General features: G+C 42.8%; 1 long non-coding RNA gene across 2 annotated transcripts in view; it reads left to right on the top strand.

Annotated features, from left to right (window-relative positions):
* Positions 1-19,219, top strand: part of LOC143443585 (uncharacterized) — a 76,103-nt gene extending 56,884 nt beyond the window's left edge. For both annotated transcript variants that reach the window (XR_013112705.1, XR_013112704.1), the window contains exon 5: positions 15,762-19,219. This is a non-coding gene — a long non-coding RNA (uncharacterized LOC143443585). The remainder of the gene's footprint in view (positions 1-15,761) is intronic.
* The last annotated feature ends 4,130 nt before the right edge of the window (positions 19,220-23,349 follow it).

Below are 23,349 nucleotides of genomic sequence, written 5' to 3'. Positions count from 1 at the left end.
AGACCCCAGCCTGGTAACTCAAAATCTGCCTCTTCTATTCTCCCCAATAATTGTCTGTAGCCACTTGATTTCAACCAATAGTTAAATTGAGGAGCAAGGGTTACATAGTATCACTTGGTGTACAAGAGGATCTTCTCTGGGGCAACCAGACCTTGAAGGCCAGTATTTAGCATTTGAATATATAGTAGGATCAGACCAACCCCCAACAAGGTAGACTTTCTAGTTAATTCTAAATGGAACCAGGCGCTTATTTCAAATGAACCAAGTTCTTGGAGTCTAGAAAGAAAACTTACAAGAAGTGCCATCATTTAGAAATGCTATTTCATTTGCATGTAGCAACCAATGGAGACTTTTTCTGTTCTGTATAGTGTAAGGACCAGTTTCACATAGCTCATTAGATGTCAGAAAGAGTTGTTTTGAAACTTCCCCCTAAACCAGGTACCTATATACATAGTAAATTACTGCAAACAGCAAGCATGTTTTCACCGACTACAGAATGAAGTATTGGTTCCATGGCTGCAGGGACTGTGTCCATCCAGGTAATTGTTGTTTCCTAGGTTTTGGGAACATAATTGCTGCTCGATCAATTTTTTCATAAATCACAAAGCAAATAAATAGGCATTTCTGCCATACTGAGGGTTATATATAAAGCCTGCTCTTGGGATGGCAAGGAGTCTTGCTACTCCTATGTGTCCCTTTTATTTACCTGTTAATGAGTCAAACAAACCATTTAATATTCACTGAAATAGATCACGTCATAGTTTGAATTAATTCATGTACTCAGAAGAAGAAAAGTCTTGCTTCTGCTGTATGTAGGTAAGTTCCTTTGATAAATGGACTATTGAGTGGTTTTCTATGTTAATGTGCATGGATATTTTGTCCACATGTAAGTCTGTACACCATGTTTTGTTGCAGCCTGAGCTGTCCCACGCTTGAGGGCCAAAATGTCTTGGACTGTTCTGTCAGTGTTGGAACCCGAACTGCCAGAAGCCTTGGGGACTAACTTGTAGCCCACACTGCCCCAAGCAGCTCCGGTCTGCGGGTCGGGGTTCAGCAAGAGAGAGAGTGAGGATGGACACAAGGAATGGAGACCAGACAGAGTGTGATTCAATCCCATTTATTCTTCAGTCTCTCTTCCTAGTCCAAGTCCCAAGTCTTGAGTTCCTAGTCTCTAGTCCCTAGTCCCTAGTGCCTCCAAGTTCCAGTTGTTAGTCTCTTTCTCAGTTCCAAGTTCTTCCTCCAAGTGCCTAGTGCCTAATACCTGTTCTTCCGAGTTCTCTAGTCCAAGTGTCTTCTTCCTCAATGCCTAATTCCTACTCCAAGTTGTACTGTCTGAAGTGTCTGATTCTCTGTTCTCTCTTCTGTCTCTCTTGCCTTTTATATGTCTCACTTCTAAGCCATGCCTCTAAGTCACACCTTTAATCATGCAATCAAGTCTCTGGTCAGGGTATATGGCTCAAGATGGCTGCAAGGATGATAGCCTCCTTCTTTCGGCTCTCCACCATGTTTGTGTCTAGTGGACATGAAGGTCAGAACAGGATATTGGAGCCTATGGTACTGAAGTTACAGATGGTTGTGAGCTACCATATGAGAGCTGGGAATTGAACCGGGTCCTTGGGAAGATGAAGCTGTGCTTTTGACTGCTAAGCCATCTCTTCAGTTCCTTGAGCACGTTTTGACCATGGTTAACGTGACATACTGCATCCTCGAGACATGTAAGGCGAGTGGGTGTTATTTGCTAGCACTTAAAATGGCAACTCCACATGGTCTCGTATTTGTAATTAGAAGAATTTAACTGTTCTATCGATGGCTTAGCTGGCATAGGGGCTTACCACCAAGCCTGACCCCACTCCCTGGCTTCTATCCTTGGAACTGTATCATGGAAGGAGAGAACTGATTCCCACAAATTATTGTCTGACCTCCACACACATATACAAACATTCTGATGTTTATATTTGTTTCTCTGGAAACAAATATAATAAATAATTTTTGAAAAGGGTATACTCTGTAAGAAAAAGGATGAATCTTCAGGATCTCTCTCTAGTCAACCTTGGCCACTGTGGGACTGAAAATCACAGTTCTTTAGAGCAGTAGAGAGGATATTTTTCCTGGATATAGTGGCTGTATAGAGCAACAGTGTTTGCTTCCTTTGTCCTTCCTGCCATTTTAGCAATGGCCTAACTTCTCTTTCATTTCAATTGCAAATGAAAGTAAAAAAGTAGCAGTGTCCCACCTCTCACAGGTTTGAAAGAATCCTAACAGGATAGGGAATGAGGCTGGAGTGATGGCTCAGTAGCCAAATGCATCCTCTGCTCTTCCAGAGGACCTGAGTTCGAGTCCCAGCACCTACATGGAAGTGTACAACTCTAGTCTCTAGGCTTGGGATCCTCTGTCCCCTTATGGCTTCTGTGGGTACTGGTACATGCGTTGCACAGATGTACATGCAGGAAAAACACCCACACACAGAAAAGTAAGTAAATAAAATGCAAAATTCTTAACAGTTGTTTGGAGGAAGCCCAAGATCTCTTCAGTGTTGCCTAAATTGCTGAATCTACTCTGTTGCCCAGTGGATGTTGTTCCAGAATCTAGTAACAGCTTCCCTTTTTTGGAGACATCGTGTTCATCTGGTACCACTCAGAGTGCATGCACAACAGAGCTTGTACAGAGCAAATTGAAAACTTTTTCCATGCTCTGTCTGCTAGGATCACATGGTACCAAGCCTTTCTACCATGTGACCACTCTTTTCATTATGAGTGTCACACGGTGTTCACAATCCCACATGAATCTTCGTATTATAGTTTTTATGGTTGGCAGCCCCTGAGTCATTTACCTCCCCCTGAATCCACGCTCATTTTATTGTCTTAGAGAAATAAGTTACCCAGGGAGGGAACTGTAAATCTGAGGTTTGAACATTGAACTCTATTTTTGGGTCCACTTTGACAGTGTGTTTTCTACCATTTGTTTGAGAAGCTGAAGTTTCTTCCTAATGATGATGTTGATTTTCAGGGTGTCCTCAAACTCCCTACATAGCCAAAGATGACCTGGAAATCCTTATCCTCTTGTCCCCACCCTCCATGTGCTGGGATTGCAGGTATGTGCCACCACACTCAGTTTTAGGTGGTGCTGGGGATGGAACCCAAGGCTTCATGTGTGACGAGCGTACGACCAACTGTGCAACTTCTCCGGCTTGATGTCACAGCCTTCCATGGCTAAACTTGTCCAAACAAATGCATTCGGGAGCCCACGTTTTGCAGTATTCAGCTTCCTTTTGTAGCCTCTGTTTGCTTCTTGTCTCCAATCTCACAGACTCCCCCTCACCCCTGCCTAGCTCTTTAAAACCAAATGTGGCTTGAACTACCATACTATTGATGGGAAAGAACCCTGCCTACAGGGCAGAACAAATGTATTCCTAGTCCCGAGGCCACCGGGCAGTCTTTAGGGATATAGCTGTGCTGTGTCTACTCAGTTTTCCAGATACACTGTATGCATTCCCACAGGGGAAGGGAAAGCAGCTGCCAAGGCAAGAAAGAAAATGTGTTTTCTGTCAGTTTTATTCTCTTATATGATTGTATCCTCTTACATGTAGGAGATGCTCTAGCTTTTGAGTGAGCTTGGGTGTTTACAAGGACACAGGGTACCTTATAATTCTAGGTTGACTTGAAATAGGTCATCTCAGTCTTTTATCAGAAAGGAAATAACATCTTACCAGACTCCTGTGAGATAAAAAAGACACCTTATCCAAGAGTAAGGGAAAAATAAGTAAGCCTCAAGGCAGGGCAAGAGGAAACATCAAATCACAAAAATGAAAAACTGAACATAAACAGACAACATCTTTAAGGATATAAATGAAAAAGCAACCCCCAGCACACTGGTGATGCCTGTTTCACACTTTTCTGGCTTGGTCACAAAGGCAGCTAGGATGTTGCTACATCAAGAAGGTGCATCATGTTTTCACTCATTCCGATTCAAGCTTGTGTCTCACACAAGTGCACATTCCTCTTAGTATTACATCGGTTACCAAAGACCACATGGACACGGCTTCCAGCCAAGAGAAAGACTTGATTAGCAGATCGGCAGCTACAAGTTCGAGACCCAAGTAGTCCAGAGCCTTTCTCCAGACGACCTTTAAGCACAAAAACCACATCCTGGCTTGACACACCTCAGTTAGCTAGAATCAGAACGACAGAAGCCAAAAGCAATGTTAAGTAATTTAGGGATGATCCCAGGACTATGGACTTTGGTGGACTAGGTCTTTGCTCTTGTTTTGGCAGAAGTTGTTGCCTATGTGCTGGGTTCCAGGGCCTGAATTGTACTTACTTCATGGCATCATTGGCTCTAAGGTCTGGGGGCCTCTTACATGAGCTGCTGTGAGTTCTCCAGTCACTTCCTTGTTTTCTACTTTTGTGACTCTCAGAGACTCCGTGTTGAAGTCATGGCTGCCTACTCTATACTCATTAGTACTACTCTCTAATATCTCAAATGCAGGAATTTATCAAGACCAGATGAGTTTCAGCAAATGGCATCTCCTTATCACTCCCAAGATTACTAAGAGCATCAAAGGAGGCAGGCAGCACTGAGTAGCCAGCTCTCATTACTACACTGAGTACAGGTTTCTTTCCAGGTCAGTTACAATTCTGTTTTGATAAACTCATTGATTTGCTTATTAGCACATTCACTTTCATCATCAGGTTAACATAGTCAGGCAGAAAAACTTAGGTCTTCCTTCCAGTTTATATCAGAAACCTTTGTGAAAGATTTGGTGGAGAAGTATCTTGAAAATGAAGAGATGGCAAAAGAGACCCTTAGGAAAGCCCACGACTGTGATCATCTCTGCCCTCCTGCTCACACTTCTACCCAAGATAATTGGAAATGTGTGAATGTGTGTGCCCACATCTACAGGCTTCAGCAACCTACTTGTTCACCGTGTACTCGTGAGGGCCTGAGTTCAGATCCACAGCACCACCCAAAAGACTAGCATGGTGGCACACACTTGTGCTTCCAGAGGTTTGGGGAGCAGAGACTGGTGGATTCCTAGGATGAATGATTCCAGGATCAGTCAGAGACTGTAACTCAAGAAGAGAAGGCAGAATTACTGAGCTGGCTCAGTTGGCAAAGGCACCAGCTGCCAAACCTGATGACCTGAGTTCAAGTCCTAGGTCCCACAGGATAGAAAGGAGAAAGATGACCCTTATAAATTGTTCTTTGATCTCTACACACATGCTGCGGCATGTGTACCTATACCCTGCACACACATAAACACAGATACACAGACACACAGACACACCCCACATTTAAAAACAAAAAACCAAAGTTACGGAGCAGAACAAAATGGAGAATGTAATAGAGGGAAACCTTTCTGTTAATATTCAGGGTAGAGACCCATAAAAAATCAATTAAAGATTTAAAATTTCAGCACTGAGCTTTGGGTCACTGCCTGTTTCCTGAAGCTCTGGTGCAGAAATGAGCATTTTTTTCCCCCCTTTATCGTGAGTTTCTTTAGGTCTACCATGCTCCCGAGTCTGGCAGTCTATTGAAAAGAACCGTTAGAAATATTATAATAACCCAGTAGATCTGAGAGATGCAACAAGAAAATGTATGCAGCCAATTCAGTTGATGTAATTATTTCAGCTTCATAAGATTATGGACATTTCTTCTACCATGGTTTGTTTGCAGCCTCCTGAGATAGTAACCTGTGATTTTATTCATTAGTTTTTCTGCCTCCTCCAAAGGTGGGGATGGAGGGGGTGGGAGACAGAGAAGATGCATGTTGAGAAGCTGTAGGACGGAGGAAGGGGGAGGGGGGTCAGAGGGCTCTAAGCTCAGAAACTCCCTAGGAAACAACCCTTGTTTGAGAGGATGTGTGTAAAAGAATTTCAACTAATTTCACATTCTGCCTAAAATATAAAAGAGTATGAAGCTTCTGTCTGTCTTCCCTGGTGGGAGAGGTGGTGATCTTACACAGTAGAATCTAGGAAGTGCAAATCCAGCTGGATGGCTCTGCTCCCTCAATAGAGGAGAGGCCTGGGCAGCTGTGAGAAGCATATTTGCTGTCCCCATCACCTCCTCTCCTGCCTGTGTACCAGGCAGAAAGCAGGATGGGAGTGGCGGCATCCATACTTGAATCGAGCCTGGTTGACCCAGGTGATAGAATATGTTCAGTCCAGGGAGTGACACTTTTAGAAGGTGTGGCCATGTTGGAGTAGGTGTGGCCTTGTTGGAGTAGATGTGTCACAGTGGGTGTGGGCTCTAAGACCCTCATCCTAGCTGCCTGGAAGCATGTATTCTGCCACCAGCCTTGAGATGAAGATGTAGAACTCTTAGCTCTGCCTGCACCATGCCTGCCTGGATGCTGCTATGCTCTCACCTTGATGATAATGGACTGAATCTCTGAACCTATGAGCCAGCCCCAATTAAATGTTGTCCTTTATAAGACTTGCCTTGGTCATGGTGTCTGTATACAGCAGTAAAACCCTAAGACAAACCATTGCTTCTAAGGCTCTCTAACAGTCTGCATTTACTGTGTTCTTTGCTGTCCCAGCATGCTAGGAGAAAGGAAAGGGCACCACCCCTGTCTCTTGAAATGGCCTCATGTGATTGGCATACAGAAAGCAGTGGAAGGAGCAACAGAATAGAAATCAGGGGATCTTTTCTCAGTAGGCCATTTTTAAAAAATGTTTGTGTGTGTGTGTGTGTGTGTGTGTGTGTGTCTGTCTGTCTGTCTGTCTGTCTGTCTGTCTGTCTGTCTGTCTTTCTGAGTGTGGATTTGGGGTTGAGTGCACAGGCCACAAGAAAGTTCTGGAGCTAGAGTTATAGGCAGTTGTGAGAAGCAGTTTCGGGGCTGGGAACTGAAGTTCTGTGATCAGCCTGAGAGCAGTGGATACTCTTAACCACCAAACCATCTCTCCATCCATGGGCTATGACTGTGAAGATCGAAGCGGACTGTGGAGGTGGCTTCAGGTTTATCTGCTCTAAGGAAGCCTGAGTTCTAGCCCTAAAGCCTTAAAACCTGGGTGTGGTCGTTGGTAGCTTCCTGCAATCTCAGGGCTCAGAAAGTGAAGGCAGGAGGATCAGAAATCCAAGGCCATCTTTGCCTGCATAGAGGCTCTAGGTCCAGGGCTACTTGAGAGCCTGTCTTTATAAACAGATGAGCCAACAGATAAGCAAATTCTTGTTTCTTGAAGGCTATGACTTTTCCAACATTTAAAAAACATAAGACTCAATATTTATAGAGGGGAGGCTGATGTGCAGGTAGCAGGTTTAGCATCTATTCCAATCTAGGTTGCAAACAGAAATGGTCTTTGACAGGTAGGGAGGATGTTGGGGGAGGATCTGCTTCCGGTCATAGCCAGGCATCCTAAGAGTCTTGACATAGTTTATTTGTGAGGTCACTTGGGGGAGGGTAGTATCTTGAGGCAAGACCTCAATTAAAACAGCCAGCTCTCTTGTTTTCCAGGGTTTAACTTTAGAACAGACTAAAGGTGACCTATGGAGCCTCACTGCTGGTTTGCCCTGGTGCACTTCCATGGATGCCCGTGGCATCTTACCTTTAGGTGCCGGCAGCCGCCTGGCAGACTTTGCCTTTCTTCTTCTTCCAGGAGCTGCCCAGGCAAGACTCAGAGTGGAGTGGTAGGAAAAGCATCAGGTATCCATTTTTCCAAAAAGGTGTTTTCTTTCAGTCCCACAATTCTCAGTATAATTAGAAAGGTTTCTAGAGCAAATGAATCCATGCAGTAACTCAGTCTTTCCTGAAAGCTGTTAGTCAGATCACAGGTCTGTCTGTCCCCGCTGAGGTTACAAACCTTCAGGGCATGGGCTAGGCCTCTTCTTGTCTTATGTGTTCTGCCACAGAGAACTGGACCTCCAGGGACCTCTAATATCAATCAAATAAATATAAGTCACCTCAACTATTACATATGTGTGTAAATAAACAATATATAATAGATACTATAGATATGACTTAATACTTATGGTCGGGTTTTGATGTTCAGGTAATAGGTCTAACATCTATTCTAATCTAAGTTACAAACAGTCTAACATGTATTAGGTTATGAACAGAAGTGTGTGTGTGTGTGTGTGTGTGTGTGTGTGTGTGTATTAACAATAATGGGATATTTATGTAAGTGAATTTAACACTGGAACAGAAAAAATAAAGTACCTTCCCTGGGTACCTCAAGTAAAAACTGGCATGTCTATTCTGGCTGAGGCCAGCTTAGCAGGGTAGAACATGGCAGGAGTTTCAGATTTTGGACAAACCTATCATTTGACACCTGTGTCCTATTAGAGCTCAAACTCTACAGCCTCCTACATTGTGCTATGCAACTATCCTTTGAAATTTAAAAAGTCGCTCTCCACAGCCACCAGCTCTATGGCTTCCATACCTGGGCAGGTGCAGGAAGTCCTGAAACGCCATTTATAATTTTGCAATAATTTAAACTTTTTCTGTTACACTGATTATATTGGCTAGAACTTAGAGCCATTTAAACTATCCATTTATTTATTTCTATTTGTATAATGAGACTGTGTTTCTTTTTATATCATGCTGTGAGATCAGGTTTTCAAAAGAATCTATCTATCTATCTATCTATCTATCTATCTATCTATCTATCTATCTATCTATCCACCCAACCACCCACGGATCTATCTATCTATCTATCTATCTATCTATCTATCTATCTATCTATCTATCTATCTATCTATCTATCCATCCATCCACCCAACCACCCATGGATCTATCTATCTATCTATCTATCTATCTATCTATCTATCTATCTATCTATCTATCTATCTATCTACGTATCTATCTATCTACCTGAGACTGAGTCTCTTGTAGCACAAACTGGTCTCAAACTTGGTTTGCAGCTGAGGGTGACCTTGAACTCCTCTGTGTCTAGCTACTGAGGGTTGGGATGACAGGTGTGTGTCAGCACACCTGTTTAGGACCTTGTATTTTATAGTAGTGACAGTTTTTCCCCTTCATACTTTACTTTGGGATTGGGTTTCATGTGGCTTTGGGACCACAACAAGTTGGGCTTCTGCAGCATGGAGGCAGCGGTGTTTGCTGTTAGTGACCCTTTACTACTCGATTAAGTGTCTGCACTTTGTCTTTCTTAGAGCTTGCCAGCCCCTCCCCCACATTATCTTTGATAGCTCCTCTTAGATAATACAACTTTCTCTTCTCATACCCAATTAGCCCCACTCACGACTTCCTCTGCAGGATGCTTTGTTAATAGCAGTATTTAACCTTGATGCACAGGATGCTAACTTCCTTGCTCACTTCCTTCCCACATGACACTAAACTTCCTCTGACCTGGGGCTATCACGTAAGCCTTTGAGCCATCTCTCTATAACCCTGGGGACTCTTTCAGCCGGGCTAACCTTGAGCCATCCAGATGTGTGTGGTTCAGGTTAGGCGCTGGGTGTTAGGATGTAGTAACTGTTTTGTTAGTGCTACAGAAGGCTGAGTATGTGAGAAGTGAACTGTGGCTGGTTGGTAGCTGGCATCCTGGATTCGGCTGGATGAAACTCTTTATCACCCATGTTAAGACCTTTGTTGGTCATGCTGGCAATACATTCACATGACAGACCAGAAACTGACGTTTTCAGAAGTCTTATGATTGATATCAAACATGTAATTAATTAACCATTAAATGATGTGAGTATGTAATTGAATGGCTTTTCCAAAAACAGATAACGAACACTCAAAGCCCATCACCCCTTAATGATTTTATTTTGTTTTAGTATTGCCTGCGAGTCTGACGTTATATCTGTGATCTGTGTAGAGTGAATAGCTCAGAGCTCCATGGTCATGTCTTTCTGTGGCTGCCCTTAGATAGCTTGTGCTATTTTCTATATTTTTTTTTCTGTGTCATAAGATGTCTTCAAACAGATATCACCGAGATTCCTTTTCTTTTAAAAAGTTGTTTTAACATGCTGTTCATAGTACAGTCCTAGCACTGGGAAGATCTGAGATAGGATTTCTATTAGTTTGAGGCTCAGAGGGTTGCACAGTGAGACACTGTCTTTAAAAAAACCAAAAACCAAATTGCTTTCATAAGGTACATACAGAAAGTGCTCAAACAAACATATTGTGTAATGGCTGTGGTACATATTCACGAAAGCATTTACCCAGATCAAAGCCCAGTGCAGGATCCCTGTCTCCGATGCAGCTCACTGATGAGAGAACCTGGTTTTGCAATGTTTCTTGTCTTTTCAGTCAGAGCATCTTATTCCTGTGACACCCCCCCCCCATTCTAGCTTTTTTTGTTTTGTTTTGTTTTTGTTGCTGGGATAAAAACCACTCTGAATAAAAGCAACACGGTGCGGAAAACATTTACATGGTTTGTAGTTCCAGATTCCAACCCGTCACTGAGGGAAGGACAGGAAGTCAAGCTTGAAGGAGAATTTATGGAGACACACTGCTTGCTGGCTCAACTGCTGACTAACACTTGGCTGGCTTTCTTACATAGCCCATGCCCTCACACCTAGGGATGGCACTGTCCACTGCATTAATTAATAATCAAGACGATGCCCCATGGACAAGACCACAGGCCAGTATTGTGAAGGCAATTCTTCAGTTGAGATTTCCCCTTCCCAGATCACTCTGCATTGTGTCAAGTTGACATTAAAATCTAGCCAAGACAACCCCACACCACAGCTGACGTCTATTTTAGAATCTGTGTGTCTTGCTCTTTTCCCCTTTCAGAATGCATCCGGTGTGCTTCAGACATATTGTCATTTTATTCAAGAAAACATTAATGCTTTTAGACTCTCGTGACAAGTGGGCATTTGATCAATTTTAATGAAATTATCTCACTAAATGCATGTGGCATTCAGCTGAGGCGGAGGAAAGAGAGTTCCACCCCTAACCCAGCGGCTTTCTGGCCCCAAAGTATTGCTTGAGCTCATCCTGTTTTCTGGTCTTGAGGGCCAGGATTCAAGCCCTTAGCTATCTTTCCTCACCTTGTGCTTTGCATTCATCTTTGTCCTTCGTTTTTGGAGCAAGTCCTACAGAAGGAGAGAGCCCATGGCAAGCCTCTAAAGCAACAAATGGCTGCATAGCAACAGCATCCTAACTTGGGGACCGTGTGGGCTTTGATAATAGCTTGGGGGTGCCAGTGTTGCTGCTGGGAATGCTTGCTGACCTCCACCCCAACCTGGGTGCTCAGACCTGCTCTGGTTGGGACATATGTATGTCAGGATGAGAGTGGCATGGGAGTAGCTGGCAGGTGGGCTTCCTGGGGTGCTAGTGCGGAGGGACAGGGCAAAAGACACAGTGGGACAAATCCGTGGTACAAGTTTAAGCAACTGATGGATGTTGGATATTGGAACACAGCCTGAGAATGGAGTCATGTGAGAATTCTGGGTGCTTGGAAGAAGTCTCCAAGAAAACAAGACAAGAGTCTTGGGACCTCAGTTAAAACACACACACACACACAGAGAGAGAGAGAGAGAGAGAGAGAGAGAGAGAGAGAGAGAGAGAGAGAGAGAGAGAGAGAGAGAGAATTGTTCTTGGAATGTGCTTTTGCACCCCTCCCAGGTGTATCTAATAGGAGTGAGTTTATGTCACATTGATCATTATAGCTGGCTATTATGTGTTTATATGCCTCCATGGAAAAACCACATTTTTTTGCCATGTGGATCTTGTCCGTGTGATTGTATACTCACTCCGGTGACTTGTCTTAACCCTCAGAGTATAAATTGTCTGATGCTCTGAGCACAGATGGCTACTGCATGAGACTTTGGTCCACCTCATTTTTAGGTCCCTGCTCTTCCAGGTTCACACTGCCACCAACTAGAGAGGTAAACGGTGGATTGTAAGGCAAGTAAATTAATTTGACCTTGTGGTTTGAAACATTTTTTTTCCACAAAGAATCATTTGGGGGGGGAGGGTTGCTGGAATGCTATTAATTTTTTTTTTATTACAGGAAATATTGGATGTTGAACATGTTTGTTCTTGCCCTATTTTGCTGGAAATTTTAGATTGTTATTATTTGTATGTTTAAAGTTGTGTGTGTGTGTAAGTGTGTGTGTGTGTGTGTGTGTGAGAGAGAGAGAGAGAGAGAGAGAGAGAGAGAGAGAGAGAGAGAGACATAAGTACAGGTATCAGTGAAGGTCAGAAGAAGGCATTTGGTCCCCTGGAGCTTACAGGTACTTGTGAGTGCTCTAATGTGGGTGCTGGGGACTAAAGTCAGAAGAGCAAGAAGAGCTCCAGCTCTTTCCCAGAAGAAAATTGAAATCTCTCTCTCTCTCTCTCTCTCTCTCTCTCTCTCTCTCTCTCTCTCTCTCTCTCGTGTATGCATACACATGTGCACATGAGGCTGTGCATGCCTGCACATAGGCACATGGAGGCCAGAGGGGGGGCATCAGATGTTGTCTTTTTTTGCTCTCAGGGACCCAGGTAGGCCACACATGGAGCTGCTAGGATATGCTCCTCTCTATGGTACAGTACTGGGATTGTAGGTATGCGTGTCCATGCCTGACTTCTATGTTGGAGCTACGGATTTGTACTCAGACCTCACTGTCTGCATAGCAAGCTGCCTTACCCACCGAGCCACCCTCACAGCCTCTGCTGCCAGAACTCTGAATGCACCCAACACAGTAGTGTCTCATGCCCTGAAACTGCACAGATGTTAGTAGCTTCTTCATCGCCTCTCCGTGCAGCTCTAGTGCTTCCAATGACTTTTGGGGCAAAACGTAAGTATTAAATCAGTGTAGACCACAGTTCAGCTTTATAAATGAGCTCTTACCCATGGGAAATGCTTCCATTTTCCTTTGGGAAGAAATGACAGCCAGATATACAGAAATCAAATGATTGCATTGGGTTGCCTACAGAGTTTTGAAGCATAAATATTTAGAGAAAAGATTTATTTGGGGGTGGGTGGGTAGTGGTGGAAAACTTTGATGTTCTCAATTTGTTTTTTAGAGCAATCCTTTAGCAATGAAAATGCAATATTATAACCCAAATACCTGCTCTCTCTACAGGATAGACAGTATATTACAGCACAGGGAGGCAATGCAGTTGTGACCTCTTTATTCTCCCCTGGCCTTCTTTACAGCAGAGCGTATCTTCCCACTGCTCTGTAGCCAGAGACATTTCAAGGTGATCAGTGTGTTTCAATAGGTTTCCTGTCCTTCCTTCAAAAGGAGACAAGTTTATGAAAAAGTCGAGGCAGATCGTTAAAATTGGACTAATACCCAGTGTAGAAGATGAGACAGAGGAGTCCTTGCTCCTGCTGGGCTTATGTTTAGCTCTCTACAGTGTGTGTTTCTCTGTGGCATCTGGATCAGGTCACCCCAGGAAGAGCCACTCACCTTACCACTGGTGTTTTGGGTGAGACATATTATTTAGTGGGACTGTAACTGTTGAAACACAGATGGAAATAAATGGAGATGATCCCGTATCAAACCCTATTTACTGGAACCATCTATTTTGAACAGTGATGTGCCTGACTAGTCAATGTTTTTTTAAAAAAAAAAAAAAAAGCAATTGATTGCCTAATTTCAGATAGCAAGCCATTGCACAGGCGGGCTGGCTCTCCACAAAGTGACTGTCATTTTCCCAAGAGTCCTGCCATTGAACCGGACAGGCTGGCCCTCCATAAGGTAACTCATTTTCCTGAGAGACTTTCAGCCACATTTCACTTACTTTCAGACCAACAAAGCCCTCCCCACCCCGGTCTCTCTTCAGAAGTTTCTCAAAATTCAAAGTCAGTGGGGACAGGTATCTTATCTGCTAATAAACCGTACCTCGGTTAAGGGTGGCTCTAGTACCTGGAGGGTATTCGGGAGTCGCTTCTCCCTCCCACTGCTCTGCCTGACTTTTTTTAGGTCTCTAAAGTCAATAAAGACTCCCATTATGAGAATAGGATTTAGGGAGTACATAGGTTGAGGACGAATGAAGAGAAGGCAGTTTTAATACTTTTGGAGCTTTTAGGAATTTAAATACTTATGCATGTAATAACAAATCTGCAGTTGAGGAGGAGGACACTGTCACAGTGGTAAGGGAACCTCCCAAAGTCCCATGTCATATGTAGTGAGGGGAGGAAAGATGAGTAGGTTATGAGTTTTCGGCCCTCAGGCATCGACCAGGTTTATTATTATGAGAGTAAATTTGGTATAAAAGCAAATGCACATAGATACCTTTGACCCTCTTCCCCTTCCACTTTCCACCATGGTATGACTTAGCAAGAATGCTTTCAGTAGATGCCTTCCCACATATAATTTCTGGTGTTTACACACGACCTAGTCTCAGCTCATCTGTGATAGTCACATCAAACAGATCAAGACTAAAATGAACTAGAAACTAGCAGTTTTCATTCATCCACTGCTGGTGTTGCTTAATTGCCTTTGAATTCTTCACATAAATCTGCATTTTCACAAGGGTTGCTTAGAAAAATATGTTTTTCAAACTGTTAATGGACGGCGCTTTGTTTTCCAACTGTATGATCTGGTGAAAGATGGTCAGCGTCATTCTGCAGCATTGACAGATCTACTGAGATAAAGTTGGTGCGCATATGGTAGGCATATTAGATATAATTACAATATCATGTGTTACATAATCTTAAACATGCTCAGAATTAGTAAGGAGTAGCCCAGATGAATGATCTTTTTCATTAACAAAGTTGAATAAAACCTTCTGTCATCAGGTTTTAATGCAAGGCTTCGGCACAAGCTCCAAGTTCAGGTTTGATCAACTTAAATGTTACACTGGGCTTTCCGCCTGAAGCTACAGTGTGGCATACCTCAGCTCTTTGGCTTTCTTCATTGTTTTACATCACAACCCCCTACTTTCTTCATTCTTATTGCTCAATGGCCTCAGTTTTAACACAGCTCTTGAACTTAATCATATATCAACTGAATTTGGAGGGGGGATTTTCATTTTATATAATCTAAAATGACTAGAATTTATCTGAGTGGAGGAGTACATGCTCTAATCCCTGCACTTAGGGGGCCCCTGCAGGGGACCATGATTTGGAAGATAGTTGAGAAGGCAAGGTGAGACCCCATTACCAATGAACAAAACACAAAAACTAGAATCTTATTGAACAGTTTGTAAAGTTGGCATTGTAAGCCATTGTGTTTTTAATGTGAAATATCTTCCCACAGACGCATGTGTTTGGGAAGATTAATAGATCTCTAGGAGACAGGGTCTTGCTAGAGGCAGAGGGTCATTGGGTGGGACTCTGAGGTTTTATAGCTGGTCCTCTTCATGTTTTCTCTCTGGAATCCTTACCTCATGTACCTACCACCAAGCCTTTCCCATCACAAGGGCTGATTGCATCCCTTTGGAACTGTAAGATGAAAAAAGCTTTCTCCTGTAAGATGCTTTTGTCAGGATATATTTTTTCACTCATGTTACATCCCAATTACAGCCCCCCCCTTCTCTTCCTAGTCTGATGTTTACAAATCTCTCCCCCATTGTTCCCTCTTTTCTGAAGTACTGCCCCACCCTGGGCATCTAGTCCCAGCAGGACTAGGCACATCTTCTTCCACTGAGGCCCAACCAGGCAGTCCAAGGAAGGGTATGGGCACCCAATGGTAGGAACAGAGTCAGAGATAGGCTCCGCTCCACTTGTTAGGGGATCCACATAAACACCAAACTACATATTTGCTACAAATGTGTAGGGCTCTAGGTCCAGCTCCTGGTTGGTGGCTCAGTCTCTGTGAACCCCCATGGTCCCTGGTTAGTTGACTCTGTGGCTCTTCTTGTGGTATCCCTGACACCTCCAACTTGCTCACTTCTATCCTTCAATCTTCCACAGACTCCAGGGCTCCAGCTGATGTTTGGCTGTTGTGTCCTGTTGTTCCAGCCCCGCCTGCCGCCCCCTCCCAGACCCCATCCGCTAGAGGATGTCGTCAGGATATTTTTATATCTGCATCAAATAAATAAGCAAGGCACAACTGTGAAGAGCGATGCCTGATAAAAATGTGAAGCGTCTCCAGCTGAACATCACTCAACCAGAGCTCTACGAGCTTTTTTTTTCTGCATCTGTGTGAATACATTTTATTTTTATTCATTGTAAGTTAATTTTTTAGAATAGAAAACAATCGGATTCTTTATAGCGTGTTTGTGCACTTGTGTTGTTGTGTATTATCTTCATTCATTGCTTTTCCCAACTGCTGTCTTCTACTTTCTTTCCCCTGGCTGACATCCGTTCTTCTTCTATACTCAGGAAAATGGCACAACTTTCCTCCAGGAAAAGTATGCGTTTAGGAATGATTGGTTAATGTACACAACAAACTAGCAAGCAGCTTCATGCTCCAGGATGCTTACAGCCGAAGACTGCAGTCCACAGAGAACTCCTTCTGAGACTAGCTAACTCCTTCTTCTAGTGCTATGTGGGATTAACATGCAGAGGTTCAGGAAACAGAGGCAGGCATGTCTCTGTTGGTGCTGCTCCATCCATCAGAGTTTGCATGGCGCACCCTATCCCAGGTTTTCTATATGTGTATCTGTATGTCTGTCCTTTCTCCACTCGCTGGTCACCTTAGATTTCCAAGAGCAAGCCATCCAGGATGTAGTAGTGATTTGCCACATCTCTTAATATCTCTTCTTTCCCTTTAAACATCCATTTCTAGCTTTGTGACACACACACATACATGTGCACACATCACACATACACAAACACACATGTGCACACACATTTATATACATGCACACACACGTGTACACACACCAAACACACACGTGTACACATACCATGCATACACAAACACACTCACACATATGGACACATGCACACATACACACACACTTAGTTTTCACATCTGAGAGGAAATATGAATTATTTGTATTTCTGAATCTGTAAAACCTTTTGAAATGACATTGTGTATGTGTGTGTTGTATGCTTGTGCATGCGTAGTGGAGGCCAGATGTTAATGGCACCTGTCTACCTCTATCGCTATCTACCTTACTGAATTATTGATCGATTGGTATACTGAGGCAGAGTCTTACTGTGTAGCTCTGGATGGCCTGGGATTCACAGAGCTCTGTGCGCCTCTGCCTTCCTAGTACTGGGATTAAAGTGGCATGCCGTTACACCCCGATTCCACCATATTCTTTGAGACAGGCTATATTCACTACTTTCTGTTATTGTCAGGAAACACTCTGACCCAAAGTGACTTAGGAGGAAAGAGTTTATTTTCGGGTTGTGGTTCCAGAGGGAGAGACCATGATGACAGACGAGGCGTGGTGAGCAGGCTGCTGGAGCAGAAAGCTGAGAGAGCACCCCTTCACTCCTTCATGCCTTCAACTGCAAACAGGCGGAGAGACCAAACTGGAAGTGGGGTAACCCCAACCCCTGAGGCGTACTTCTCTAGCGAGGTTCCACAGCCACCCAAACAGTAGTGCCAACTGGGGACCAAGTGTTCAAGCTTGATAAGCCGTGGAGACATTCCTCAGTGAAATGACTACACTAAGAGATGAGAGAGATAGAGACTGGGGGGCGCGGTTTCTCACCAAACCTAGCCAGGACTTGCGTATGGACAATGGAGGCCACAGTTAAACTTTGGTCTTTGGCTCTACACCCTATCTTTTGAGGTAGGATCTTCAACCAAACCCAGAACTTCCTGTTTTGGGTAGACTGGATGTCCAGAGAGACATGAGGATCTACCTGCCTCCACAATCCTCCCCCAGAGCTGGGTTACAGGCACTTCCTGCATTTTATATGAGTTCTGGTGACCACCAGGTCTTCAAGCTTTTGTGCAAACATATTACTCACTGAGTTCTCTCTCCACCCAAACCAATCGCTTCTTAAAAATTATGTTTGATGGTATTTACTCTTTTGGGGTTAAGCTGATATCTCACTTTAGTGTTGATTTATATTTCTCTGACAATAATGGATTGTTTCGCATATACCTGAGCAGCATCTGTAGGTCTTGTTAGAAGAATGTCTACACAGGTCATTTGCCCACTTGACTATTTTCTTTGGGGTATTGGATTCAGGGTCTCACACATACTAAGCTCTTCCACTGAGCTGTGTCCACAGCCTAAGTTGTGTTCCTTTTAGGCTCTGGCTATTAATCTCCTGATGGATGAAGAGTTCTCAAATATTTTTCTCTCATTCTGTACATTGTCTCTTTAGTTGTCAATCGCTTCCTTTGCTGTGTGGGTTTTTGGTGAATCCTATTTGCCAGGTTTTTGCTTTTGGGATCAAGCCAAGATATATTTGCCCAGGGTAATGTTCTGAAACATTGGCACTGCGTTTTCTTCAAGTAGCTTTGGTTTAATTCTTTGATTCATTCTGAGCTGTTAAACAGTGAGAGGAAGGGCCTAGGTCCTTTCTTCTGTGCATGGATATCTACTACATTCTTGCTGCCTTTGTGTGCAAGTGCGTGGATTTATTTCCAGAACCACAGGGGCTACTTTTCTTATGCTCTCAGCTTCTAAAGGCTAAGCCACGTAGGGGAAGCTCTCACGGTGTTTGCTAAGATCATGAGAAGGTGGCTATGGCTATGTCGTTGGCTTGCAGAGTTGGATCGGCAGAGTCCTTAAGGGTAGCTTTCAGCTGCTGCTTCACAGACCCCTGGATGGCATTTCAAGATGGCCTCACATTAAGAGCCAAGGGACTGGGGCCCAGTATGGGTTGGTAGATGTTCTTTGCGACCAAGTTTAAAACCCGAGAGTCATTCTGCAGATGATATGTCTATCTCTTGTACCCACCTCTGCTAGTAGTACCACCAAGTTGGAGAGCTGCAAACTCCCATGACTGGTCGAGCTTTTTCTGAGGCTCTGTTGGTCTAAGGCTGGCTGAAGGCTCCATTTTTACATGGAAAGTCCAGGAACTCTGTTCTGGATATCTGTCTCCAGACCTAAGTCAGTTTAAAGAAAGGACATCCTTGGGACTCATTCCAAGTCCTACAAACTTGGCAATATTTCACACAGCATGGTGTTCCAAACTTTATTTGTCGTGTTGTTGTTCTGTTGGATCCCTCCTCAGAGGGACTATTAGAAGCAAAAAGATTTCCTGCATTACATTTAAGCATTTTTTTTTTGAGTGTTTATATAGCTAGTGAATTAAGTTCATTTTAGACAAATTTTAATTTTCTATATCTGTCTACTTTATCAGTATCTATCTATCATTTATCTGTCATCTATCATCTATCTATGTATTTATCATCTATCATTTATTTATCCATTTTCTATCATGTCATTGTTTTAGTAACCTTTTAAACTATAATACTATTTCATTATTTTAATTGTGAACAAATATAGGGCTGGGGAACTGGATCACTTCCCAGCACACACATTGGGTGGCTCACAACCACTTATCACTCCAACTCCAAGGAATGCCCTGTCTACTCTGGACTCCTAGGGCACCTACATATCCCACTCCCCCATGCCTGTAATTAAAAATAAATCTTTAAAGCCATGAATAGATACTTTGTATCCATTTATTGTTTTTCATCACAAACTACACTTACTTGTATATATAACATTTCCACTTATCTAGAAAAAATGGGTACATAGGCTACAAAAATAGGCATAGGAAGAGTTGGTTGCCATTTTCATCACAAACAGCCTGAACACATGGATATTAAAAGTTAGATAAAGTGATGGGGTCTTAACAAGGAGGAGGAAGACCATGTGAAGGCAGGAAGATAAGGATTACTGGATTAAACAGAAGATCGTCTGGGAACACGTATGAGTTCTACAAATAGGAAATGTAAAAGCAGATGCATTTCTAAGGCGTGAGCCCTCCACCAATTGAGAAAAGCCACAGAACAGAGAGGTTCTAAAGCCACTGGGGGAGGAGTGAAGATCCTCAGAGATGGCCCAGGACCTACAGGGCTGAGTAAACACACAGGAAATGCCTTTCTAGGAACCCAGCCAGCTCGCACAAAAGGCTGAGTGCTTCAGCAAAGCTAGGAAAATATTTCATGTGTGTTACCAGCGCCTCTGAAACAACCGATACCACAAACTCGAAATAGAAAAAAAAAAACTCCTGACGGAAACAGACTTTTTCATTACACTAATTATCTCTGCACTATGCTTAACAGTGACTTGAGCTAATATTTTATTTTCATACATGTGTGTGTTGATTTGAATGAGACGTTGTCTTTCTAATTCAAATGGAGATTTTGGTGGTTCAGAGTTTTGTCTACGTATGCCACCAGTCGTACAATGCCTTGTACTACCTCCCAAGGAGTGCTAAGGCAATGAGACATGTCCTCTGCCAGTCCTTGGCTTGCTCTTTAGCAAATCAGAGAGAGGTAATTAAGCTGCCACATTTAGGATATGTGAGAGGCAAACAAAGGGTATTTGATTTGTATTTATGCATTTGATGAGAGAACGCCCGTTAACAGGCAGCATGCAGCCAGGATTACAGAGCCCCGAACTGATGAAACATAAGAAAGTGCTTGTTTATGGGTGGTGGGATTACCTGTGATTTTCACTTTATCATTGCTGTCCTTTAAAACCCACCCCAAATTATCCACTAATACGTTAATAATCCTTAAATTGATTAGCATTTAAAAATTCAACAGGGAAACCACATTAGCCCTTATAGGTTAGGAATTAAAACATTGTCTTTTAATTTGTGGCTCCAAGAGACATCACATTCTTTTATCTGTGAATACAAAGGTGAACAGTTAATCACAGATTTACTTTCCTGAGGCCTTATGGGAGTTACATGAGCAGTTACAACAGGTATGGTGTGCACTTCACTGTATTAGGAAAAGCACAGATTTTACCAGAGTGATAATAGCAACAGCCATATGCGAAGTATTTTAAAAAATGTGCTCTCTGTGAAGAGTTCACAGTGGTCACACCTCTCCAGTTTTTACAGAAAACAAGATCCAGTTTGACGCAAATTGTTCATGCTAACATTGGTAGAGCTGAGGAGATGGCTCAGCTGGGAAGAGCCCTTACTACACATGAACAACTGAGTTCAAATTCCCAGAGCCAATGTAAGAAGGCTGGGCGTGTTCCAGTGCACCTGTGACCCCAGTGCTGTGGGAGAGGGAAACAGGATCAGGCTTGCCGGCTGCCAGCTGAGCTCCAGGCTCAGTGAGAGACTAACTCAATGGGCTAAAGCAGAAAATGATAGCGTAGGTAACCGAACATCTTCCCTGTGTGTGTGGTACACACACCTGTGTACAGCTATGCAGATACACCACACATACAGATTACAGCTGAACCCTTTGGCATCATGAAGTCTTTATCGATTTCTATATATTTCTATATATTTCTTTATAGTATCAGTAGGCCATTACCCCTCTTTCAGATTTATTGAGAACTGCGAAGTTAAAAGATATACTATGCATATGGTGAATTGGGAATCAAATCCAAACCTAATGCCAGAGTGTACACAGTTGACCACGTGGCTTTAGTATGATTATGTATAGTATATATGTAATCTCATCGTCCTTTGGACCTAGGTATCATTTTGTTTCATTTTAATTTGGGGGGGACAAGATCTCATGTAGCTCATGCTGACCTCTGACGTCCTATGTAGGCAAGAACAATCTTGAATTTCTGATTTCCCTGCTTTTATTTCTCGAGTGCTACCGCCCAGTTTATGTGGTGCTAGGGATCAAACCTAGGACTTTACTATGATAGGCAGGCAGGCACATAACCAACTGAACTACATTCCTGCACATAATATATGTAATACACACACACACACACACACACACACACACACACACACACACACACACACACTTATTTTAAAATGCTATTCTAGGTGGGACTGTAGAGTTGGCTTAGCAATTAAAATACTGTGTACTGTATTTGAGTTTGGTTCCCAGCACCCATGTCAGGCAGCTCACCTCTGCCTGTAAATGCTAGCTCCAGGCAAACCCAGTGCCTCTATCTTGTCTAGGCACTTGTAGACATATGCACATACTTCTCAGGACCTCTCAACACACACATTTAAATGAATATAAATAAAAATCAAAAGTACCTTTAAACAAAAGTCATTAAAGTTTATTTTTAAATGAACACCTAAAACATAGCATATATCAATAGAGAACCATGAGATGGTCCAAGATGTGTACATGATGCAATGTTTAAATCAAAGGGAAATATCTATCTACTTACCCATTTCTCATTTCTTCATAACTTTAAAATACTTCTAGTGCTTTGCAATGTTCAACTGTTATTCACAGTCGTCATACAAAGTGATCTATCAGACTGAGGCATTGTGCCTCTCTCTGTTCTAGTATCCATTGGTCATCCTTCCCTGTGCCATTTTGTATGGGAAATGGAATAAAAATGTATGTCGGAATATATGTGTGTTTTGTATGTGTACATAATTAAAAAATACTTGGTTGTCTTGTAGCCTCAGGTGACTATTTTGAAAGACTGTACCTGATTTGGATCAAATTGTAAAGCTCATACCTGTTTCCTATACGATGTGTTTCCAATTAGACTGATTGACTTGACCTTCATTTTGTTCTAATCAATCATCTGCCGTTTACCCATCTCTCTGGTGTTTGTAGCTGATACAGAAAAGTTCAAGATTATAATAGTATTTTATGGACATGTTAAAGAGTTTATAATCTTGGTAAGTAGACATTACGCAGGTAAAACAACAACAGCCACAACAGAATCCATTTTCACAGTAGCACACAAGTGGGACTTTGGTTACAGATCCCAAGTGCTCTGAAAAGTCAAGAGAAATCAACATGCACTGCAGAAATCGAAGAATGCTTCATGTTGAGGCACCTTTAAAGTCGCTTTCTGTGTTGGCTGAGATGTGAAAGTTTAGGGAAGGTCACTCTGGAAGGGAAAGGAAGAGACAAGTGATGCTATGTGAGAATGTTGTTCATATAACAACAGTGACTTGGAGTTAGGGAAAGAATGTTCCACACCAGCTAAGTTGGGCTCTAAGATCTCAAGATGTCAAGTTCTAAGATGTAGTCCAGTTTTTGTTAAAATGGGGAAGACGAAAATTTTATGTATCAAAGGTGTGCAGCTGGTCTTTGCTGCTTTGTGGGTTTTTCTTTTCACACCCTTTATCCCCCCTGATTTGTCCCCCTTGATAGGAAAGAAACAAGAATAGAGGGGAGAGAGGAATTAAGAAAATTCTCTAAATTTACTTTCTTTCCTTTTATTTCTTCTTTGACCACAGCTACGAACAAACCACATCCAACCTCTTTTAATGACCAACAACCACTAACACCACCTATCAGGGCCCTTTGACCAAGTATACAACTGCCCTGTCTATAGTAGTGTGCATCAAATCTCCAATGTGGAGTGAAAGTTTTTTTAGTCTGCATGTTACTCCTTGGGTAAAACAGTTTGTAATTTTTTTTGCTGAGGGGCCCCCAAGACTGTTCCCTGATGGTAAGAAATTACCTTGAATATCCCTTTTTGAACTACATTCATTGGTCCAATGGCAACTC

Source organism: Arvicanthis niloticus, chromosome 9, assembly GCF_011762505.2.
Source record: "Arvicanthis niloticus isolate mArvNil1 chromosome 9, mArvNil1.pat.X, whole genome shotgun sequence".
Lineage (NCBI taxonomy): Eukaryota > Metazoa > Chordata > Mammalia > Rodentia > Muridae > Arvicanthis > Arvicanthis niloticus.
Note: the sequence above shows the minus strand (reverse complement) of the source record. Positions and strands in the feature narration are given on the sequence as shown.